Raw genomic sequence first — 14,214 nt, 5'->3', positions numbered from 1 at the left:
ATGATGCATGGCCAACATGGAAACAAACACCTAATGATATCAAAGAGGACATGTGGGCAAAATTTCAGTGTGTGTGTTTGCTTTTAATTTCCTATATACCTTTAAACTTATGTTATACACAATATATATGCGTTTCAAGAAAATGGAGTTTGTGTTGTGTTATTTATGGATTAATGACTCTTATTGTCATTTGCCTTGTTGATAAACATGAACCTCACCATCTTATCTCTTTGAAAAAAACAAGCATGTCATATATATATATATATATATTTGATTTTTGTATGAGATTTTCATCAACGATTTGTTCATAGCATATGCATGTAGTTTGTATCAACATTTTGTTGAAAACAAGAAATATATTGTCTTTGGTAGATTAATTGGTTATACAACACTTGTTTTTTATTTTTTGAAGTATGACTAACTTCTATTTCTTGCAAATAGTTTAGTACTTTTATAGTTTGAACGTATTGTCCTATTCTTATTTATTGAGTGTGGTATTGGTAACATTTGGTTTATTTATTTTAATAGGAACAATTTGTATGGCCCATAGAAAAAACAAATGTTGTACAAAAAATATGAGACACTACATGCAAAGAGCGATTTAAAGGAATGATGGAGGAAGAAAGGAGTCGAGCAAAGAAGCATTTTGGAGTGAGTGGCATTGCACATTGTAAAGGCTATAATGAAGGTTGGATAAGAGTTGATATTTGGGATCGTTTAATTGACAATGTTTGGAATAGAGAAACATGGAAAAATCGATCTCAAAAGGCCAAGCAAAATAGGCACACAGAAAAAAATGGAAGTATTACCAAACATACTGGTGGATCAATTCCTTTTTTGCTTCATGCGGAGAGGATGGTATATATGATCTATATTGCTTTTGTATATATATATATATATATAAATAAATAATAATAATAATAAATAAATTAAATGTATTTCCTAATTTAAACAAAATATTTAAAATATTCAAATCTCAAAACTAGCCGAGATTACAGATCTCAAGGCAGTCTAAAATGCACAAATCTCGTGGATTAGCGAGAACACTCGATCTCGAGGCGATCCAAAATATCCAAAATACACAAATCTCAAGACCAGCCTAGAGCACCGATCTCGAGGCGATCCAAAATATCTAAAATACACAAATCTCAGGACCAGTCGAGAGCACCGATCTCAAGACGGTCTAAAATATTAAAATCTCAGGACCAGTAAAGAGTACCGATCTCAAGACGGTCTAAAATACTCAAATCTCAGGATCAGCCGAGAGCACCGATCTCGAGGCGATCCAAAATATCTAAAATACACAAATCTCAGGACTAGTCGAGAGCTCCGATCTCAAGACGGTCTAAAATACTCAAATCCCGGGATCAGCTGACAGCATCGATCTCGAGGCGATCCAAAATATCCAAAATACACAAATCTCAAGACCAGCCAAGAACACCGATCTCGAGGCAGTCTAAAATACTCAAATCTCAGACCAACCGAGAGCACATATCTCGAGGCGATCTAAAAAAAATTATCAAAATCTCAAGAGCACAGATCTGGAGGCGACCTCAATCCCAAAATCAGCCATGAATACAAATCACGAAGTAAAATAAAATAAAATAAATAAATAAAAAAATTAATTAAAAATAAATAAATAATAAAATAAAATAATAATAATAATAAGTCAAATAAAATCAAATTAAAATAAAATAAAATAAATGAAATCAGATAAAAATCTATATTAAGTAAATATAATCAAATCATATCAAATAATAATAATAATAATACAATTAGATAAAACATAATAATAAATTAAATTAAATTAATAAATAAAAAATAAAAAATAATAACAATAAAACAATTCAATTCAAATCAGATATATATATATATATATATCAAATAAAATAATAATAATAATAATAAAATAAATAAATAATTAATAGATTAAGTCAGATAAAAGATATATAAATAATAATAAGATAAAATAATAATAATAAAAATATATATATCAAATCAGATAATATATTTTATTTTATATATATATATATATATCAAACTAGATAAAGACAATATATAAAATAACAATAATAATGATGATAATAATAATAAAAATTTGAAATTGAAATTAAAAAATAATAATAATAATAATAATACATATGTAATTTAAAAAATAAAATAAAATAATAATAATAATATTTAGAAATATATATGTACGTATATGTAAAAAAATAAAATAAAATAATAAATAAATAAATAAATAAAATCAAAATAAAATCATAATTAAATTAAACTTAATAAAAAATTCGTGGTGTGTGGTCGTGGTTACCACACGATCAAATCGAACTGCCCCACTATGAGATATTCACCCACGAAGGATGGAGGCTGGAGAGGCTTTAAAAGAAACCGGGGGGGATTGAAGACGAAAGCGAGAGAAAGAAACAAGAAGAAGACAGCAAAAAAAAAAAAAGAAAATCGAATAGGAGAGACGAGAAAGAAGATTTGAAGAAGAAGACAACAAACGAAGAAGGTGTTCATCTACCCCCTATATCACCATATATATATATATATATATATATAAAATCACTCTCATTGCTGCCGCCGTTACCCGTCACCACTACTGTCATCGTCACTGTCGTCGCCTTTGGAGCCTTCCTCTTGACGCCATGGTGCTGGAAGTTGCGAGGCCTGAAGAGAGAATCTCATCGCTGCCGTCGTTGCCCGTCGCTACTACTGTTACAGTCACTGTTGTTGCTTTCAGATCCCTCCTCTCAACACCGTGGTGTTGGAGTTTGCAAGGCCTGAAGAGAAAAATAGCTTTGGAGAAGATGATATGCAAATCTCTACTCAATTTCCAAATCAAATAAAAAATCCCAACTACCTGAATATACAAACTCTCGACATCGAACTTCCCATTCCTGACCAGTGATGACATCCAAGGCTGAGAAGAAACCCATGGAGGAGAAGCTGGCCGCTGAGAAGCCGGTGGAGGAGAGGGAAAAGAGTTCCATCATCGAGAAAGCTCCTACATGAGAAGAAGCCCAAGGTCGGGAAGCACTTCCATCCAAAGACGCCGCCTCTGGAAAGAAGACTAAAAAAAAAAGACCAAGAAGAGGAATAAAACCTACACGATCTATATCTTCAAGGTTATAAGCATCATGAACTTTTTCAAACAATGATGTCTTCAAGAAGCTCGTTCAGGAAGTATCTCGCATGCGATGGTGGTGAGGCCTTTGGTATAATCGGGTCTCTCTAGCATTTGCCTTCGGGGTCGGCACAATATCAATTCCATACACAATAAGAATGGTCGGAGAAATAAGACTAAAGACAGGGTGTTTCTACGCCAAAGATCAAGAACATCGATGGCACTGAAAGGAAGCGGTCATACATATTTGTCGTATTCCCGAGACAAAGGAAGAAGTTCAAAATTGAGATGACGAGTTCCCTTAAGCTGGCCAGGACTTGCAAAGCCTTTTCACTCAATGTAAAGAATACAACAAGGAGGTCAAGTGGTGTTTCAAGAACCCTAACTTAATATAAAGCTGCAAGTCCAAACTCCAGAAGTGTTACTATGATGGCCAAGGAAAACGATGAAGGATGGAAGTCTATGAATGATAAAAAAAAAAAAAGGGTTTATGTGGATTAAGTAGCAGAATTCAAGTCAGAATATGAAAAAGCATATGGAAATCTCAAGACAAGTCATTTGAAGATGAAGATAACTCGGATACCACCTCAAACGGTAAAGATGATGGGAATGAAGATGAAGATGAAGATAAAAATTATGAACAGAGACTACTGTTGAACTTGATTTCGGTCTTCTAACATAATTATGTATGAAGTTCATTATATGTACTGAACCCACCTCTATAGATTGTACATGATAAATCAAATATAACAAGACAACCAACACAATCTATCACCATACAAGTAGCTCTTTGAATTCTCTCCAGGCTTCTCTTCATGCCTTCAGCTAGCCTTCAACAGGAGTGCAACCATAATCCTAGAAACACAGTCTAACATAATTAAGCACATGCAATTCTGCTAAAAAGTTCAGTTCATATATGTAAAACTAACATAAATAACCCTGGTTCGGTACTTCATCATGACTTAATTCATGAAGGGTGATCGTGCATGGGATTATAATAAAGATGGGACCTTCTCTCTGCGACATATTTGAGAGGATAAGGGAAGGTGAAGACGCACTTCACCCGGCTGAATACTGTTGCTTTGAGTTAAGATCGATCACTTACAGAGGATAAATGACAAGACATATATGAATAAATGATCAACAATAAATGTCAAAATACAAAGACCATTCCTATTCTTTATACTGGACAGGGCGGCGCCGGTGCGGCGTAGTCCGCATGGTAATAATGCGAAAAGAATGAATTTCCGAGTGGCACCATGCTTAAAATAACCAAAGTGGCTAACATCATTGTCATTGGTGAATACGATGGATCACTATAAGATGAAGAATAAAATTTCAAGAGGAACAGCACAATAGTCTTCATGCTTTCTCGGAACTGAAATCCTAAAAGCCTTCATCTCTCGCCGGAGAGAGAAAGAAAGTGAGAATATGCAATAATATACATGCTTAGTCACTCACGTGCATGATTCAATTTAATTAATATATATACATATATCCAAAAGTGGGTCCCACCTAAAAAGAATCATATGCATGCATTGTCACGTGCATTGATTTAGTAAATATATATAAATCATATATATATATATATATATATATAAAAAGGAGGTCCTATCATGCACATGGGAACAAGTCAATGATAAGCATAAAATAAATAAAAAATAAATGAAACCTAGTCAATGTTTGCATTGAATTATCACAAAACTAAGGAAGGCAAAGCTAAGCTGATGGATTGATAACTACATACATGGTGTAAAATTGAGTAACAATACAATGGATAGTGCTTATTCAGCAACAAGAAATGGGTTCTGGCCTTCTAATTTGGATGTTAACTTGATACAAAGCAGCTTTTACAAGGCATAAACATATGGTTGATCAATTAAGACTCGAGTAAAATATTCATTTTGAGCCATGATCAAACATGAAGCAATTATGAAGCAACAATAAACATGTTCATACTCGAAGCAACGCTCAAAAATGCTCATACTAAATTTTCAAAGACAGGTAATGAGATATATCTCAATGAACAGCATGTGATAGGATGCATATATACTATGGATATATAATACATGCAGATATCTATATGTTATATATATATATATATAAATAATAAGATTTATAATTTGCAAGTTTTCTTGCCTTTACTTATACTTGAGCCCTTAATCGGAGGTTCCTAAGATTTCAGTCTAGGGTAATTAATAATAGAGGCTTGCCTCTATTAGGAAAGGAAGAGCCCACAAAGATAAAAATAAATAAAAGAAAATAACATTTGTGATTCGATATATCACCTGGTGTCTCTTCACCGACACGACGCCAGGGTGTGTATTTTCGATCCCACAGCTTTTTAATTGTAGTTTTCAAGATTGTATATCTTTTTCACAAGGTTTACATTTTTTTTAATTATAAGTCCATGAATAATTTATTCTATATCTATGTGTAGGAAACCCAATTAAATCGGAAGCCAACATATACAGAAGTGTTTAATCGCACACACAAGCGTGACCAAGGGCCGTGGTGATTATGTTGATAACAAATCTAAATCTGTGAGTGTAAGTAAATTGGTTTCATAATTATATTCTACTTATTAATATACAATTTTAATTTCTAATGCATTAATAATTCTTTTATTATCTTAACCATACCACTTATAAGGATTTTATGTTTTTGTAGGAATCTTATACTTCTTCAATGAACCAAAAATATGGCGTCGATGAATCTTTTCATCCTGAATTTGACCCACAAGCTTGGTGTGATGCAATTGGAGGAATAGAGACTACGCGTACACATGTGTATGGATTTGGGACCACGCCACGTGGAAAAAATTTAATTTCTCCTCCTATTAGTATTGGGGAAGGCTACTATTCATTGGATTGTAGTCCACTAATTGAAGCTCCACGTCCTTCCGCCGAAGTTGATAATCATGGGTAAGAAGTAGTGACCGTGAAGAATAAACAACAAAGCTTGGAGGATTCTCGTGAATGAAATTAAGACATTTTTCGTACGATGACAAATGGGATATTTAAATCCCGCAACATTTTTGTAGAATGCCTGGATTCTCTCAAATTGGAACGAATGACAAAAGACCATGAAGATGATACCGATGGTGAAGATTGAATGTTTGAGAGAGTGATTCATAGAACTTAGAGTGTTTATGGATTTAATTTTACCTATGATTTCTCACGATGATGTTTTTAAATTTGATGAATCATTAAAGATTTTTGTCTTAAAACAATGTTGGACTTGTAATGAATAAATAATTTTAGACATTATAAATAGTTTGAAATAGCATTTGTAATATATGTAATACGCATAGGAAATGACTAGAAAAATGAATTAATATAGTATTAGAGGCGAATTTTATGGATAATGAAAATAATTAGTGACCAAATCTGGCATGGTAATTAGTACCCTTAGTGAGTGAGGTCCGCGGTGATTAAATATTTTAGTGACGGAATCGCATTGTTGATGAAAACATGACCGTTGCCAGGATCCCAAGTGCGGTGATAAAACACACTTTTAGTGGCCGTAAATTGCTGGTGGTGATAAAGAAATCGCTGACGGACTCGTGAGTGCGATAAATCACTCGCCGATGGACCTAGCTTGGTGTTTATGGGAATCTGCTACTTGACTAGTGGGTGATAAAGCACTTTTAGTGGCTTCAGATTCCGCGTTTACGATGAATACTTTCGGTGGCGGATCCGACGTGCGACGAAAACTTTTAATACGGAGCGTCCGCGTACGCTGTACTTCAGCATCACCAGCGAGAAATATTTTATCAGCAATAGGAATAGTATTAGCCATTTTTATTATTACCCACGCGATGTGTCTAGTCATAAATTCCCATCGATGAAAGTCATCAATCCGCGGAATACTTGCTCGTGAGCGTGAAATTTCCATCCCTAATATCCCTTGTTTTCTCTTGTGAGAATTTGTTACAAGCCCGGCTCTTCCTAGCACATTTGAGTGTGTAGCTATAAGCGATTTGTTTTAAGCAAAGGTCTATCTTTTTAGCAACATTTTAGTAACTATAGCAAATGAATGTTTAATTTAATTACGGACATATTACATTTCTAAAAAACATAAAATATTTGTCACAAGAAATTTCTCTGTTGTAGTAAATTAACCTTTTAGACACAAGTTTCTGTTGCAACTAAAACTATTTTGCTATATATATAAATATAATGTAGCTAAAACAACTAATTATTTGCTAAGTTAAATTTCATAGCAAAATATTTTAATCTCTTAGACATGAAAAATAAGAGAACAAAATATATTACCTTAGCCTGATCATAAAATATGTGGCTAACTTTTTAGCTATGGCATTTCTTACTCTGATTTATCTTTGAAGCTAACATGTTTAGCTACAGGATTTTGTACCTTTTGCTACAATTTCTTCCATAGCTATAGATACATAATGTTGTAGTGATATTTGGAAAAATATGTTTCGTCCCTGGCCCACCATTCTTATCATGATTAAAAGTATGGTTTGTTTGACCATCAAACACAGATTGTCAAAGGACTATACAAATTAATTATTCTCATGTGTTGTGTTGTTCAAATGGACGACACTACTAGAAATTAGGGCTTTGCATCGACATTTCGATGGCTAATGTATTAAATTCAATGGCTAAATTAATTTAGCCACCAAATTGATAGTCACCATCATTGGTGGCTAAAACCACGTAGTAGCTAAATGGTGCTAGCGCGATTTGCAGTAGTCGGTTGCAAAGAGTTTAGCGCACCATCATTGTCTCAAGCTCGAGAATTATAGATGTAGCTAGCAATTACGCGGCAACTTATTTTAGTTACTACTGTCGCTCGATCCGGTCAGCTAGCATATCGGTCTCTGGTCTGATGTGTGTTTTTACCAACTTCATTTCGTGGCTATTTGGTGCTACATGTATATGGCATTTCTTCTGTCGTTAAATCGGGTAGCTATTTTGATATCATAGTAGCTAGCTTTTAGTTGTTAATACCAAGTACTAGCTGCTATTATTAGTTGCTAATCTTTTCAGTAACTTGTTGCGCACTGTTCTTTATCGTTGCTGAGTGGTTTGTTTTCGCCATTGCTAATTATCATTCCAACTAAGCGGTGCTGTCAAAATTAATTTGCTAACACTCGGTTGCAGTAACTTTACAGACTAAATGCAATTGCTAACATCAAAGCGAAAATATACTATTATATTAAATGCTACTTTAGGAAAAATATTCATTACACTCGTGGCAATCTTCTAAAAATAATCGATAATGAACTTATTAAAAATGCTGAGCATGTTAAACATCCAATAATCTAAACTTTTAAATATCCAACAAATAAAAACAAATGGTGCATCACTACTCGTGTTGTTTCTTTCTATCTTCTTGTCACATTGCTTTTCCTATCTTCTCACGTAATTCATGTTCTTGTTGGAGCACGCTCTTCGTTTCATGAGATTGAGGAGGGTAATCTATGAAGCTTTAGCAATGAGACAGCAACACCATATAGTCAGATCCTTTTGACTTGGTCCACCGCATGCTTTCTGACCACACAAGTTTCAAAACTATATCTTTACATTATTCATGTAGTCCTCACCGTACTTTTGTTTGGCAATCTCCTCAAATCACCTTGTATTTGGGTTTAAACATTATGAAAATGTACAAAAGATGAGAACTGTAAGAGCTAAAAGATGGGAACCTACATAGGCAAATCACTTGATTTAAGTTATCAACAAAAGGACCGCTCCTTTGTCTCTTGACTGGGTGTCTGATTATAGCTGGCTACTCGGCAGAGTGTAACTCACGATTGTATGTATTCCTTTTCCTACATTGTGTGTGCTAAAATTGATGTTTATTCACAAAATCTATATTAGTGTAGTAATGCCTCAAATATATATAAAAGTAAAAGAGAAAACTTACTAGTGTCAGCCTTTAGCATATATTCAAACTCCTCTTGATACCCCCATTTGATTTGCTAATGACCCCTTCTCTTCCCGTCTTTCTATTATGGGATTTTGCTTTATGTTGCCATTTTCTCCATTACCCGCAAATTATCGATCACAACAAAGATATAATTTTTATGAATTTTTAAAAGAAATGCCACTTATTATCAAAGTATCCAATATATATACATAATACATATATATATATATATATATATATATATATATATATATATATATATATATATATATATATATATATATATATATTCCACACTTACCAACAACTCCGGTATTTCTATTCTACTTTGTATGTGAGATCAACACTAAAATTAAATTAACATTTGTTATGATAGTGCTAAACCAACATTAAAATTATAGTGGATGAGGTCCCATGTTATGCAAATATCATCTTGTCTTAACTTCTTTAAAATATTCGGATGTGCTTGATCACTTAATAATTGAGCATTATATTGCATCCCATCTTATCTTTGTTTCTATTTATTGTCAAAGAACAATAGTAGATGTGGGCACGAGCCAAAAAGTCAGATGGATTATAGATTATTATATATTATTATAGACTATAGATAGATGGGATCGTGCAGGATGATGATTATGTGTTAATTAATTAAATTTCTCATGCACATTTTCTTTATTTGTTAATTAATTATCATATATATACAACATAATTATCATCAAATAGTTATTAAATTGCTTTTAATATGTTGAATGTATACGTATATTTGATTAACATAACCATCAAAATCAACTCTAGTGACATTTAACATACATGCTTTCTAGTAAACTTTTGGACACTATGCAAATCCCCTTTTATTATCGCTAATAAAAAGTAGGCCATATTCCAACATGAGAGTTATTCTACAAAATTCCAAATGAGATATTACTTGTTCTATGTCAATCTTTTCACAAAATTCTTTGAAATATAAAATAAAAGAAACCAAATCATTGGTAGAATTATAAAGCTAAAGGAAAATAAATGAACTAAATAAATAAATACATTGGGCAAAGAAAGTTTGTGAAGCTGGGGTTGAATGACTATTCAGATGCTGAAAAGAGAGAGGCGAGAAGGGGATTGATGGGAAAACCTAAATATCAAAAATTAGGGATTTCAAATTCAAAGGATCGTGAAGTATCAAGTATTTCTGTCTGAAAACTCTTGCCGACGTGATGTCTGCTCAAAAGCTCAGTGATAGCAAAAGTCGTATCTCAAATGTGTAGTAAAACTCCAAAGTGAATATAAGAAAAAGATAAAATAAAAAGAAAGGAAAAGAGAAAAAGCACGCCACCTGAGAGAGAAAAGAAAATGATAAAGAAAGAGAGAAAAGGCTCGCGGGCAGAGATAAAGAAAAGAAAAAGCAAAAGCAGGAGAGGGGAGAGAGGGAGAGAAAATTGGAGGAAAACAAGGTTAACTTTTAGTTTTAAAGGATGTTTATATATATATATATATAGTGATATATATGTATGGATGACTTTTAGAAGATATTTTAGAAATTTTCCCGTCCAAACCTTAAGATATATTTTAAGGCTTGGAGATATATTTAAGCTTTAGAGGGAAATCAAAATCAAAAATTAATTTTTACAGGTTTGTAAGATGGTTTTAGAAGATATATTTAAGTCAATATAAAATTCAAATTCAAATTCAAATAACTCAAATAATTTAAATATAAATGCGAGTTGTGGAGAAAAATTCTATTTATTTTATAATTATATCATTTATTATATATTGTTATAAAAAGTAATATTTAGATAAGTTATACATATATTAATAGTAAATTAAACAATTTTAATAACTAAAGTTTTCTATTAAATTTCATGTTAAAATAAATTCATAATTAATTTTTAAAAATTATTAAAATATTTAAACCAAACAAAATTGATCTTTTAATTGTTATTAGTTTAGTGAAAATTTACAACAATTATTGTATTAAATTATTATTTTTTCGTGATAGCCCTCAATCACATCAAAAGTTTAAAATTGTTCCAATAACATAAATCCAACCCAAATATTTTAGTTAAAATATTAATTAATAAATTAGTAAAAGATAAAAATGTTATTGTAAATAAATATTGATTAATTAAGATTATTAGCCATCTTTAAAGTTAAGGAGATAATAAAATTAAAAGTTACTAAAGAGTTACTAGTAAACTTAAAAATATAAAATGATACATAAATAACATTACATAGTTATTATTGTTCAATTATTATTAAATTAGAAAAAATATATATTAAATATATTCCAGAGCACACAAGTTTAATTTGACTTTTTCATACTATTATTCTATGTGAAATTGGCATAAAATATTTATTTTTATTTTTATACAATATAGAAAACAAGAGTAATGTATATCATACCAACAACATATTCTATAAAAATAATTATTGGATAGCGATGATCATATGTGTATTGACTTTTCATATTTAGATGGATGAATCTTAACACTAATAAATTACTAATAAATTACATTGATCTATTGAATAAAAAAAACAAAGAAAATTTAATTTGGATATTGTTGTTCACACACTTAGCTTAGGTTAAATGGCAATCGAAAAATTTAACATTGTTATCGGACTATCGGGTAGCCGATTCAATACTCTAGTGACCAACTAACTTTAGTCACCAATTAGCAACCGAACTAGTAAATTTAGCAACCGCCCAATTTTGGTCGTTGAGTTGTGACCAAATAATGATCGTAATGTGGTTGCTAAGTCGCGCTAATCTCACAATCCCTCCAAAATTTAGCAACAACTCGCAACTAAACATAATAGCCACAAATATTGGTCATAAATCAGCTTGCAAATTTATTTTTAAACATTTGCTATGCTAGCAACTATCCAATCTCACGTTGCAGAGTTGCGACCTGAAATAGTGACCCAAAATGTCGTTGCAAAGTTGGCGCTTAATCGCTAACTATTCCCTCCAAAATTTAACAACTGCAATGGCAACCAAACTATGATAGTGGCAAATTTTTATTATAAATTGGTTGCAATTTATTAAACATTTTCTATTTTAGCAACCATAGAATTTGGTCAGCCTTTGTCAGACCAAAATAGTGACCGAGTGTTGTAGCAGTTGCAGCACTGCAACTTTTGGTCGTAAATTGGCTGCACTTTATTTGAAATATTTACTAATTTAGTGATCGACTTTATTTTGGCCACTTATTTAAGATTGAAATAGTACTAACGGAGGTCACCGAATGTCACATAATTCATGCTATTCACACCAAATTAGTTACAAAATCACATTAGACTTTTTGTCGTAGGACAAAATTCAAACCAAAAATTGCAGACGTGAGATGTGGTCGCAGAGTTGGTGCATAAACAACAACCAAATTTTGATCGCTAAGCGGTTACTTTTATGCTATGAATATATTTAATTATTTTAAATGTTATAACCGTCGCAAAACTGTCACAAACTTATTGCGATTAGCTACGGAAATAACTTGTTGGTAAAAATTGGTTGCAATAGCCCTACTTTCTAGTAGTGTAATAAGGATATACGGGTAATATTTACCTTTTATACACAATATGGATCTTTCAAGTGTGGAGTTTATGCATTAATTAGTTGGCCTATACAAAAAATATTATGAATAGGTTTCAATTCAAAAGATAATTTTGGACTTGAAGATCAACATACAAAAAATTTTAATTGATTCATTTCTATAAGAATTAAAGGTTGGATGAGGTTTAGGATTTTTATTTATAATGCATCGCATAAGAGATGACTTGTTTTTTTCTCAAGCATATGGTACGTGAGCACTACAAATAAAGTGTCATATAGTGACGGTGTAAAATACGTTGGTAAAAAGTCAAAAATCCGCTGGTAAAAGGTCCTAGAAAACCCTATACACGCACGTGTAAAAATACCTATTCCAACACTTATTTTACCGTCTCAGAAAGCCTTGTAGGTATGACCCATACCAACTGACATATATAGCTTTGTTTGAATAGATTTATTAGTTTTTACCTATGGAATATGATTATACTATTGGTTATACTCGTTGAGGGTAGCACCGCCAAATTACTTACCCTCATACCAACAATAAAAACACTTATTCCAACATACACTAGTAAAAGTCTTGTGCGCATACATATCATACAAATGGTTATAGTTCTATTGGAAAAGGTTCATGGATTTATCAACGGAATATAACGTCAGACTCATTAATCTCACCTGCCTCAGTAGCATCTCATATTTATTTACCTTATATCAATGATAAAATGTATATTCCAACATACCATCAACAAAAATCTCGTAAGGATAGGACTCTATACCAACTACATTACGATATTTTGTTGAATAAATCCATTTAATTTATCAATGACTACAACATCCGTCTCTATAGATGTATATTCAAAAGACATGTTTAGCTTTAGTAAAACTGATTATACTGTCGGTAAAATTTTTTATATTAATAATTAATCATGTCAATAAAACTATTATTGTTACCCCTGAAATATATTATAAATAGTTTAATAACTCATACACACATTAAATTAATTTCATAATAAATTAAAACAATCAATGCCATTAAAAAACACAAAAACATTCCACTAAAAATTAAAAAGAAAAACTATTACATCACCACAAACATATATTTATAAAGTATATGTCCAAAAATAAACCACCATTCAATCTTGAAAACCAAGAGTTCTTCCCTCAATTCCAAATCTAACACAAAAATAAACTACTTTCATTTAATGTCTAACAACCCAATAAAGCAACAAGAATTTTCCCAAGTAGAACCGATGTCATCTTCTAAACAGCATTACCTACAAGAACCATTTTAAAAAAAAATTACAATTAATAAAATGTATGCAACAATAAAACAACAATATAAAAACTTAAAATAATAAGCTAAATAATATAAAAACACTATAAGTAAAATAATATACAGCATGTCATGCCTTCTTTTCATTTGGAGACAATAAGAGATTACTTGATGCATTTGGATTTGCTTGATGACTTGATTCATGAGAATGATTATTCCACGCCGCGCTTTAGTTGAGCACTAAAGACCTCAATTACCTTCAAATTATATAAAATAGAAATTAAAATTGTTTACACAACAATAGCTAAAAAGGACTCTGGTGTGCTAGTAAATAACTTGTAAAGATTAAAAAAACACATGATATATATCAAAGACCAT

The 14,214-nt window shown here is 31.6% G+C and overlaps 1 long non-coding RNA gene across 2 annotated transcripts; it reads right to left on the bottom strand.

Moving 5' to 3' along the window:
* Window positions 1–13,625: 13,625 nt before the first annotated feature.
* On the bottom strand, window positions 13,626–14,055 carry LOC120274976. 2 transcript variants are annotated; one of them, XR_005541016.1, is made up of 2 exons: window positions 14,005–14,055; window positions 13,626–13,837 (listed from the first exon to the last, which is right to left on the bottom strand). It is a non-coding gene; the product is annotated as an uncharacterized LOC120274976 (long non-coding RNA). The 2 variants fall into 2 exon arrangements; XR_005541017.1 differs by having other exon boundaries at window positions 13,961–14,049.
* Between the last annotated feature and the right edge of the window lie 159 nt (window positions 14,056–14,214).

The sequence above is a fragment of the Dioscorea cayenensis genome, chromosome 13, assembly GCF_009730915.1.
Source record: "Dioscorea cayenensis subsp. rotundata cultivar TDr96_F1 chromosome 13, TDr96_F1_v2_PseudoChromosome.rev07_lg8_w22 25.fasta, whole genome shotgun sequence".
NCBI lineage: Eukaryota > Viridiplantae > Streptophyta > Magnoliopsida > Dioscoreales > Dioscoreaceae > Dioscorea > Dioscorea cayenensis.
The sequence above is the reverse complement of the archived record's forward strand: the minus strand, read 5'-3'. Positions and strand labels throughout refer to the sequence as shown.